The sequence below is a fragment of the Dipteris shenzhenensis genome, chromosome 25 (genome assembly GCF_047967505.1).
Source record: "Dipteris shenzhenensis isolate YYH24624 ecotype China chromosome 25, Dip_SZ_1.0, whole genome shotgun sequence".
NCBI classification, from domain to species: domain Eukaryota; kingdom Viridiplantae; phylum Streptophyta; class Polypodiopsida; order Gleicheniales; family Dipteridaceae; genus Dipteris; species Dipteris shenzhenensis.
The window spans coordinates 14,536,545-14,545,824 of NC_141620.1; positions in this window are offsets into that span (position 1 = coordinate 14,536,545).

The following is a 9,280-nucleotide window of genomic DNA, read 5'->3' on the forward strand; positions in this document are numbered from 1 at the left end:
CCCCTCTCTCTCTCTCCCCCCCTCTCTCTTACTGTTGCGCCCCCCTTCTCTCTCGCCCCCCCTTCTCTCTCTCCCCCCCTTCTCTCTTGTTGTCGCGGCAGTGGCCCCCCTCTCTCTCTTGCCCCCCTCTCTCGCTGTCGTGCCCCCCTTCTCTCTCTCCCCCTCTCTCTCTCGCTGCCATGCCCCCCCTTCTCTCTTGCCCCCCTTCTCTCTCTCCCCCCCTCTCTCTCGCTGCTGCGCCCCCCTTCTGCATGAGCTTATGCGCAAGTTTCCGCATAAGCTTATGCGGAAATAGAGAATGAGAGAAGCTTATGCTTCTCTCATTCTCTTTTTCCGCATAAGCTCCTTCTCTCATTCCGCATAAGCTCCTTCTCTATTTCCGCATGAGCATGAGCTTATGCGTAAGTTTTCGCATAAGCTTATGCGGAAATAGAGAATGAGAGAAGCTTATGCTTCTCTCATTCTCTTTTTTCGCATAAGCTCCTTCTCTATTTTCGCATGAGCATAAGCTCCTTCTCTCTTTCCGCATGAGCTCCTTCTCTCTTTCCGCATAAGCTCCTTCTCTATATCCGCATGAGCATAAGCATGAGCTTATGCTTATGCTTATGCTTAAGCATAAGCATAAGCATAAGCTCATGCTTATGCTCATGCATGAGCATGAGCTTATGCGTAAGTTTCCACAAGAGCTTATGCAGAAATAGAGAGTGAGAGAAGCTTATGCTTCTCTCATTCTCTTTTTCCGCATAAGCTCCTTCTCCATTTCCACATGAGCATAAGCTCCTTCTCTCTTTCCGCATGAGCTCCTTCTCTCTTTCCGCATAAGCTCCTTCTCTATATCCGCATGAGCATAAGCTCATGCTTATGCTCATGCATGAGCATGAGCTTATGCGTAAGTTTCCGCAAGAGCTTATGCGAAAATAGAGAATGAGAGAAGCTCATTCTCTTTTTCCGCATAAGCTCCTTCTCTCTTTCCGCATATGCGTGAGCATATGCGGAAATAGAGAATGAGAGAAGCTTATGCTTCTCTCATTCTCTATTTTTGCATATGCCGAAACATGAGCATAAGCTTATGCTCACCCATGAGCATCCGCATAAGCTCATGCGGAAAAAGAGAAGGAGCTTATGCGGAAATAGAGAATGAGTTTCCGCATAAGCTCTTTCTCTTTTTCCGCATAAGCTCTTTCTCTTTCTCTTTTGCGTGAGCATATGCGGAAATAGAGAATGAGAGACGCTTATGCTTCTCTCCTTCTCTATTTCTGCATATGCGAAAACATGAGCATAAGCTCATGCTCACCCATGAGCATAAGCATAAGCTCATGCGGAAAAAGAGAAGGAGCTTTTGCGGAAATAGAGAATGAGTTTCCGCATAAGCTCTTTCTCTTTTTCCGCATAAGCTCTTTCTCTTTCTCTTTTGCGTGAGCACATGCGGAAATAGAGAATGAGAGAAGCTTATGCTTCTCTCCTTCTCTATTTCTGCATATGCGGAAACATGAGCATAAGCTCATGCTCACCCATGAGCATAAGCATAAGCTCATGCGGAAAAAGAGAAGGAGCTTATGCGGAAATAGAGAATGAGAGAAGCTTATGCTTCTCTCCTTCTCTTTTTCTGCATAAGCTCCTTCTCTTTTTCCGCATGAGCATAAGCATGCAGAAACTCATCCTTCTCATGCTTATGCTCATGCATGTGCATGAGCTTATGCTTAAGTTTCCGCATAAGCTCATGCTTATGCATGAGCTTATGCGGAAATAGAGAATGAGAGAAGCATAAGCTCATTCTCTATTTCTGCATAAGCTCATTCTCTATTTCCCACTCTATTTCCCCCTTCTCTCATTTCCCCCTTCTCTCCTTCTCTATTTTCCCTCATCTCTTTCCCCTTCTCTATTTCCCCCTTCTCTCATTCTCTATTTCCTCATTCTCATTCTTTTCTTTCCTTTACATCTTCTTTCCCTCTTATCTTTCCCTCTTCTTTCCCTCTTTCCTTTCCCTCTTCTTTCTTCTTGCCTATGCCTATGCCTATGAGAATGCTCATGTTTGTTTATTTGTTTTCTGTTTTCGTGTTTGTGTCTATGTTAGACATGGGATCACGTCGCTCATTGGACGAGTACGGACAGCCTCGCAGGAGGAGAGCTCACGATCTATATGCTCCAGAGGACTTTGATTCCTCTAAGGCGACTACCCCGAGGACTACCTCTGGTCCGACTCCTCTCGGTCCTAGCACTGTGACTACCCCTGGTCCGAGCACTCTTCCACGTAGCACTGCGACTACCCCTCAGGGGACTCCTTTGCTAGCCGTGCATGGCTTTGTTGGGACTCCCGATGAGTTTGTAGTGCAGATGAGCGATGAGGAGGCAGCGAGATTCTTCTCTCTGCTCTCTCAGAGGACCTCCGCAATTCCTTCCCCTACACTGACGGGTGGACGTACAGCCCAGCCATCCCCTCGCGCCCCTTCGACCACGGGATCATCACCTGCGCATGCCTCCCGCAAGGGAAGGAAGAGTAGGATGGGCGGCTCATGTTGTGTTGACTCAGGAGATGTAGACGAGTCAGCACACTCACGCTCCTTTAGGTCTCCACTTGGTCCGGAGACACAGTATCAGTCAGGTCCCTTTCCCTCTCCTACTCCCACAGCTACTCCTCGATCCGGAAGCGGTCACGCAACTTCTACTCCTTCAGACTCTGCTACCGTCAGTCCCCCTTACTCATCAGGGGATCTCTCCTATCAAATCACATCTGCCGGAGAGATAATAGAAGACAAAGAGGGCAAAGCAGTGATGGCCGCCATGAGGCGGTTGATGAGTCATCACTTCAAGAGCGGCATAAATATCGATTGGCGGTATCAAGATGCCTAAAAGAAGCAAGCGGTGATCGATGAGTTAAAACAAAGATATCCTAATCTGCCAAATGTGGAGTTTAATAACAGTTATATGCTCGAGCGCATGGGTTTGGTCCTAAAGCATCGCAGATCAACCATGCGTACTTCCATTACAAAGGGGTTGGCTAAACCCAGCTGGGTAGACAAAGCTGATTGGAAGTACTTCAAGAAGCAACATAGGGACCATCCCGAAATGTTCGAGGGTCAGAGGAGGGCTGCGAAGAGACGGCTGGACGTCGTAGGTACTTCGCACTTTGGTGCAGGCGGACGGTATGCGTTCGAGGCAACCGTGGTAAGTTTATTTCTTTCCATTTAATGTATTGTTCTATTTGTTTTACTTACATATTACATGCACTTTAGCTAACTCTAACTCTCGTAAATTGGATCCACAGCAAGCTGCGATGGGTCGTCTTCCTACGGATGCAGAGACGCGGCGCGCATTTCGGATAGGAACCAAGCCATGGTTCATTGAGCAAGAGGCAATGGGAGCGATAGTCGATTGGGCTGAGGTGGCTGCTCGCACGGTATAAGTTTACTCCTACTTGTAATCTCACTTTTTAATTTAAGTTCCAATCTAATTTTTGATTTATATGGTTCACTCTTAGGGTCAAAGCTCAAGCGTCCCATCATCAGAGACGAGCGATCAACAGGGGCAAGGATCGGACGTAGGTGCCGAGGACGAGGGAGAAGACGCAGGTGTCGGGGACGAGGGAGAAGATGCAGGTGCCGAGGACCAGGGAATAGCCCAACAAGACGATTCGGATTCGGATTCGGATTAGTAGTGGTAGTAGCATTTTGTATATCCGCTCGTTAGAGCAATTTTGTATCGCCCTTTCACAGGGTAATTTTGTTTCAAACACAGTTGTATATGTATATGCATTTCTTCCTCATCGTTCACAAGAACAATTTTGTATCACCCTGCAAGCAAGGGAAATTTTGTTATAAAAAACTTTCTTTTGTAATTACAAAAAAAAAAAAAAGGGTTAGTGGGGCTAAACAGGGCCAAAAGGAAGCCCTGTTTAGCCCCACTAACCCTTTTTTTTAACTTCTGTTAATCGTCGCTATATAGCGACGTTTACCAGTGTCGCTATATAGCGACGATTATCAGAGTCGCTATATAGCGACGTTTGCATCGTCGCTATATAGCGACGATTAACAGCGTCGCTATATAGCGACGGTTTATAGCGACGCTCCTTTTTCGATGATTTTAATGACTTTTATAGCGACCTTTGCGCCCGTGAAAAAAAAATTTTTTAATGTAAAAAGCGTCGGTATTTCCGTCGAAAAATGGCCTATGCCTTGTAGTGCACGAGCTACAGTTCCAAGTCCTATAACTGGAAAAAGAGGTCGTTCATATACAAAGAAAGGGCAAAGAAGAGAAGAGGAAGAACATGAAGAGGATGTGGAGGGTCTTGAAATGGAGTTAGATCTAGAAGCAGAAATGTTATCAATGAAGAACCTAAATCTTCGCTTGAATGAGGCTGTGACAGATGAGGATCCAGGATATATATGGGGCTAGAAGACTCAAGTTATGGCATGCTTCAACAATGGTCAAAGCAAGTGTCTTCACCAACAGCAGGACCTTAGATACAGCCTATGCTGAAAAGATTTTTCAGGCTTTGATTGATGGAAAAAAATCAGTTGTTTCTAATTTGGTACTCCGTCTAAGAACATTTTGGCCAGTCATGGGAGATTATAGTCAATCCATCAATTTCTCTCAGCCTATAGATTTTGAGATGCAATTCACTAAGTTCCTCGGAAAACAAGTTCCCTCACTTCAAGAAGGACAGAGTTCAGTGAATGATCCAGAACAACATATAAGGGATGCCAAGAGAAATTTCTTAGCTCATTGTACATTTGAGGCAATAGATGGTCAGCACTATGCCTATGCTTGTAATGAGTGCTCTAGAGATGCATACAAGAAAGGAGAAATTACTTATCAAACCTTCGTGAGTGTGCCTTAATTTCACTACTATTCTGCATGCATTTGTATCTTCAAGAATGAGAGAAAATATTTGATTGAGTCAGAAAGACTTAATCATGACATTTATGCACTATGAAAAATCACCTCCACTTCAGAGATGTTGCTCAAAGCTAGGACCATATGGAAAACTTTTAATTCTCCTTTGACCACTCTCAAAAGAACTGCAACTAAAGTGGAAGCGGATAATCTTGTTGACTTCTACACATGCTTGAGTGCCATTGTACCAAGGGGAAAGCAGGAAAGAGCAAAGGTGATTACAAGCTTTAAGGCAGTAAGGGATAGGTATCAAGACTACACAGCATACTTTTCCGTAGTGATGAAGTTTTTCATCAGATCAAAGACGTGTGTCTTGCATGTGAGAAAGGAGATGTCACATATGAGGCTCCATCATTGATTAAAGAGAAGGCAAAGAAGATTGAGAAAAAAGAGATGATAGCTCGGATGTGGAGGCCTTTAAGAAACTTACCAGACAAATACGCAAGTCTTGTTGCAGAGAAATTAATGCCCAAAGAATGGTTTTTTGGCAAAAAGGATAAAGATCATTGCATGGAAGATTGCATCATCCAACAGGTCAAGCGTGATGCAGTAAAGAGTGCAATTGAATATTTATTGGCAGAAAAAAATATTCCAATTAGCCAATGTAAAATTGATCATAACATTGTGAGGTAGATGGCATCAATTTTACCGTCAGCTAAACAGAAGGCTTGGGCACATAAATGGGTAAAGGTAGAAGATGATGGATCTAAAATTACTCCTTCTATGAGAAGTGACATTCCGGAAAATGTATATGCATATGCACAAAAAGTCATCAATAAGCACACTCTCAGAAAAGAAAAAACTTTGAACAAGGGCTTGTTTTTCATACATGAAATCATTTCAGAGTCTGGAAAGAGTGTTGAGTGCAAGGGAGTTCCATTGAATGATTTTTTGTCCGACGACACTGCTTGGGAGAGACCTCAGATTTTCTTTGTCTATGAAATATCATCGGATGACATTCGTCAACTCCTTGACAGAATATTACATACCACCATTGGTAGAGTGGGACAATGTAACATAGTCATATTTGCTGATAAAGATGACAAGGAACAAATGTTTGCTACCCTAGAAAAACAATATGGCAATGAGCTTAAGATTTACAATGGTATATACTCAAGAAAAAGGGACAAGAGAGAATGCGATCTCAAGATACAGAGTCTAGAAACCTTTTTCTTGTGCATGAAGAGCCCTAACAATGATCACTCCTTACAAAACAATATAAGAGGGAATGCAAAGAGATTGCAACTACTGCTGGAAGAGCATGAAGCTCCAAGTCCCCTCCATCGCAACGCAAATCACTATGAAAGGCTAGCAAAAAGTGCTGATCTTTTAATTAGTATGATGGAATTTTTGCTACCATCTGGATGGGAAGTCACATTGTGTCGAATGGACATTTGTTTGAAGCTCTTATCAGAAAAGGAGACAATGTAAACATTATTGAGAGCCCTGCTTGCTTGGAATACCTTGATACTGTGGCTTCTCTCATAATAAAGTTTGATAAGAAAGGTCCGATCTCACATGAAGAGGATGCTGACATAGAGATGGTCATGTATGATGAGAGTAAGAAAGATGATGAAAATGATCAAAGCTCTGGATATGATAGTGAGGACACCAGCAATAGCAAGGAAGCAGAAGAAGATGGATATAACACTGACCTTGCCTCTAAAGGTTACATAAAAAGACCACGAAGATATGTAGAGGTATGAAAACTTATGTTTAATTTTCTTTATTCATTTAAAGGTCTTTTTAAATTTATAATTAATTTAAAATTTTGAATCTCATAATTATTTTATCCTTTTATAGGAGAAGGGAGAGGAGGAGGATGAGGAGGACATAGCTAGAGTAGAGAATATAGAAAGCTCATCTCAAGAAAGCAAAGCTACTCTGGCTATCCATCGGATGACTCTAGAAAATAATCATACCTTGCAGCAAATGGAGAAGTCATCTCAAGTTAGGTTTCAAGTTTGAGAACAACCTCTTACTTTTCTATTCGATGAAGAGGACATTTCAATCCTTATAAACTTCAAGAAAGAGGTTAATGACAAGGTCATAATAGCCATCCTCAGGTTTGACACAAATTTTTTATTGACTTTATGCTTTTGTATTTCCATTGGATCAAATGAACTAATATTCTTTTCTTTTTATCGCAGTATGGTTTTACAACAGCTTCCCGTATATATACAAAGATGTGCATATATGGTCGATCCTCTTGTTTCTAGTGTACTTAGCAATAAGCAAAAGACCATAGATGATGTTTTTAAGTGGTTGCAACCTATTGATTTGACTGCAACACGAGTTATCTTTACTGCATATCACGAGGAGTGAGTATCAATCCCTACCTAGCTTATCTCTTACATTGTGGAGGATTATATCAAATAATAATTATTCTTAATTGATAATGCAGCTTGCATTGGAGCTTGGTAATTGCTCGAGGGGGTCACTATGTATAAACCCTCTATATCACGTGCGTTTAAGGCCTATATTTAAAGTCCCTTATCTATAAAAAATTTCATTAATAAAATGTACCCCTTTTCTATACAAATCTGTAAAAATTTTCCCAAAACTATTTTAAATAGTCCCTTATGTATATTTATTTCTGTAAATTTTAGAAATTAAAAAAATCCTTTTGTTGAACTCACGTGATAGGGTTACATATGATGAGTGACCCCCCCGAGCGTAATTGTGGACATCTTAGCCAAGCAATGCTTCTTTGTCAATTCAATAGCATCTATCCATGGCAATGTGTCAGAGTAAGTATAACCTACTTGTGTCATAATTATGTCAATGAGATGCATCCTATGCAATGTGCACATTCATTTATGTTTTCTATTTTGATGTGTAGATCGGCTTGAAAGTTGGTAGGTGCTATAGATGCACTTATGAAAATGGAGGGTGACTTAGAAGATCAAATAGAGTATGTAACATGCCCTGCAGTGAAATGATGACCACAATTGTGGGTGGAGAGTCAGATATAACTGCTTTTTGCTCCTTGCTCAAATTTTTAATTTGAGCGGCGGTGAAACCTCATTGTCGACATATACAGACTTGCATCTATTCTCGTTACCTTCCTCACCTCATTCGTCTTCTATATCTCACCCGCAGCAAACACTTCTTCCACTTTACTCTTCTTACCTTACTCCTCTCCACACTTCTTCCACTTTACTCTTCTTACCTTACTCCTCTCCTCAAGCTTGCTCCTTCCATCTTGCCCGCAGCTTACCTCCTCTTCTCAAGCATACTCCTTTCATCTTGCCTTACCTCCTCTAGTTACCTTTCTCACTCTCGTTACCTTCCTCCTCTCGTTTTTATGGATCTTTTTAAGGTAATCGATTCTGTCGAGCAAGCCATTAGTAGCATCAAAGAATGGATTTCTAAGAACCAAGGAAAGAGAGAGGAGAGAAAGCCAAATCCATCTCCATTAACCTAGTACGAGAAGGATGACTTTGCTTGTCAGAAGGGCTTAGAGAAGGAAGAGGAAAGAAAAAAAAGTATGGCTACTACTGAAATAGATAAATTGCAATCATATAGGAGAGAGCTGATAGACTTTCAAAGTGAGATATCTTCGCGTGTGGCTCGTTATGGAATATTTTTCCCCAAGGAAGTGCAAGCCATTCGGAATAAACAAAGTGTTATGCAGGAGAAAATTCATCAATCCTTACTTCTCTTCTATAATTTTAACTACATCGATGAGGATGAGATGAGCTCAGCTCTTGAATGGGTTGAATTTAGGCTAAAGACTTGAAAATAAAAAATTCATCAAATTGAATGGCTGTAGTCTTGAAAATAAACTTGCCTTCCAATGAGAGTCTTATTGTAACTTTTGGTGTAATTTGCCTTCCAATGAGAGTCTTATTGTAACTTTTGGTGTTTTTCAACACCTAAATTATAAATATTATGAGAGTTTGCTACTTCCACTTGTAACTTTTGAAAGTGTTTCCTGAACACTATTATAAATATGAAGAGAGTTTACAATTATTGAACCACTCTTTTTTTTGTAAACCACTCTTTTTTGTGTAACTTATCTCAGGCTTAACTTTTGAAGGTGTCTATTAACACCATTAAATATTAAGAGAGTTTACAACAACTGAATCTTATTTTTTCATGTAACTTATCTAGGCTGCGTTAAATTTTATAATTTTAGTTTCATGTCCTTAAAAAACATATAAAAAAATGCTTGTTTTTATGTTTTTATATGTGCTTTGAAGATTGGGTTTTTCTTAAATTTTATCTGAAAACTAGTCCAAATGTATATGTAAAAATGAATTTGTACATTGACAAGTCCAAAATTAATGAAATAAGTGTTATTCACTATTCTGCTCAAAAGCATGCTAGTAGATAAATATTTGCGCTATAATGGTCATTTCTAAGCAATCCAATAAGAATCTCA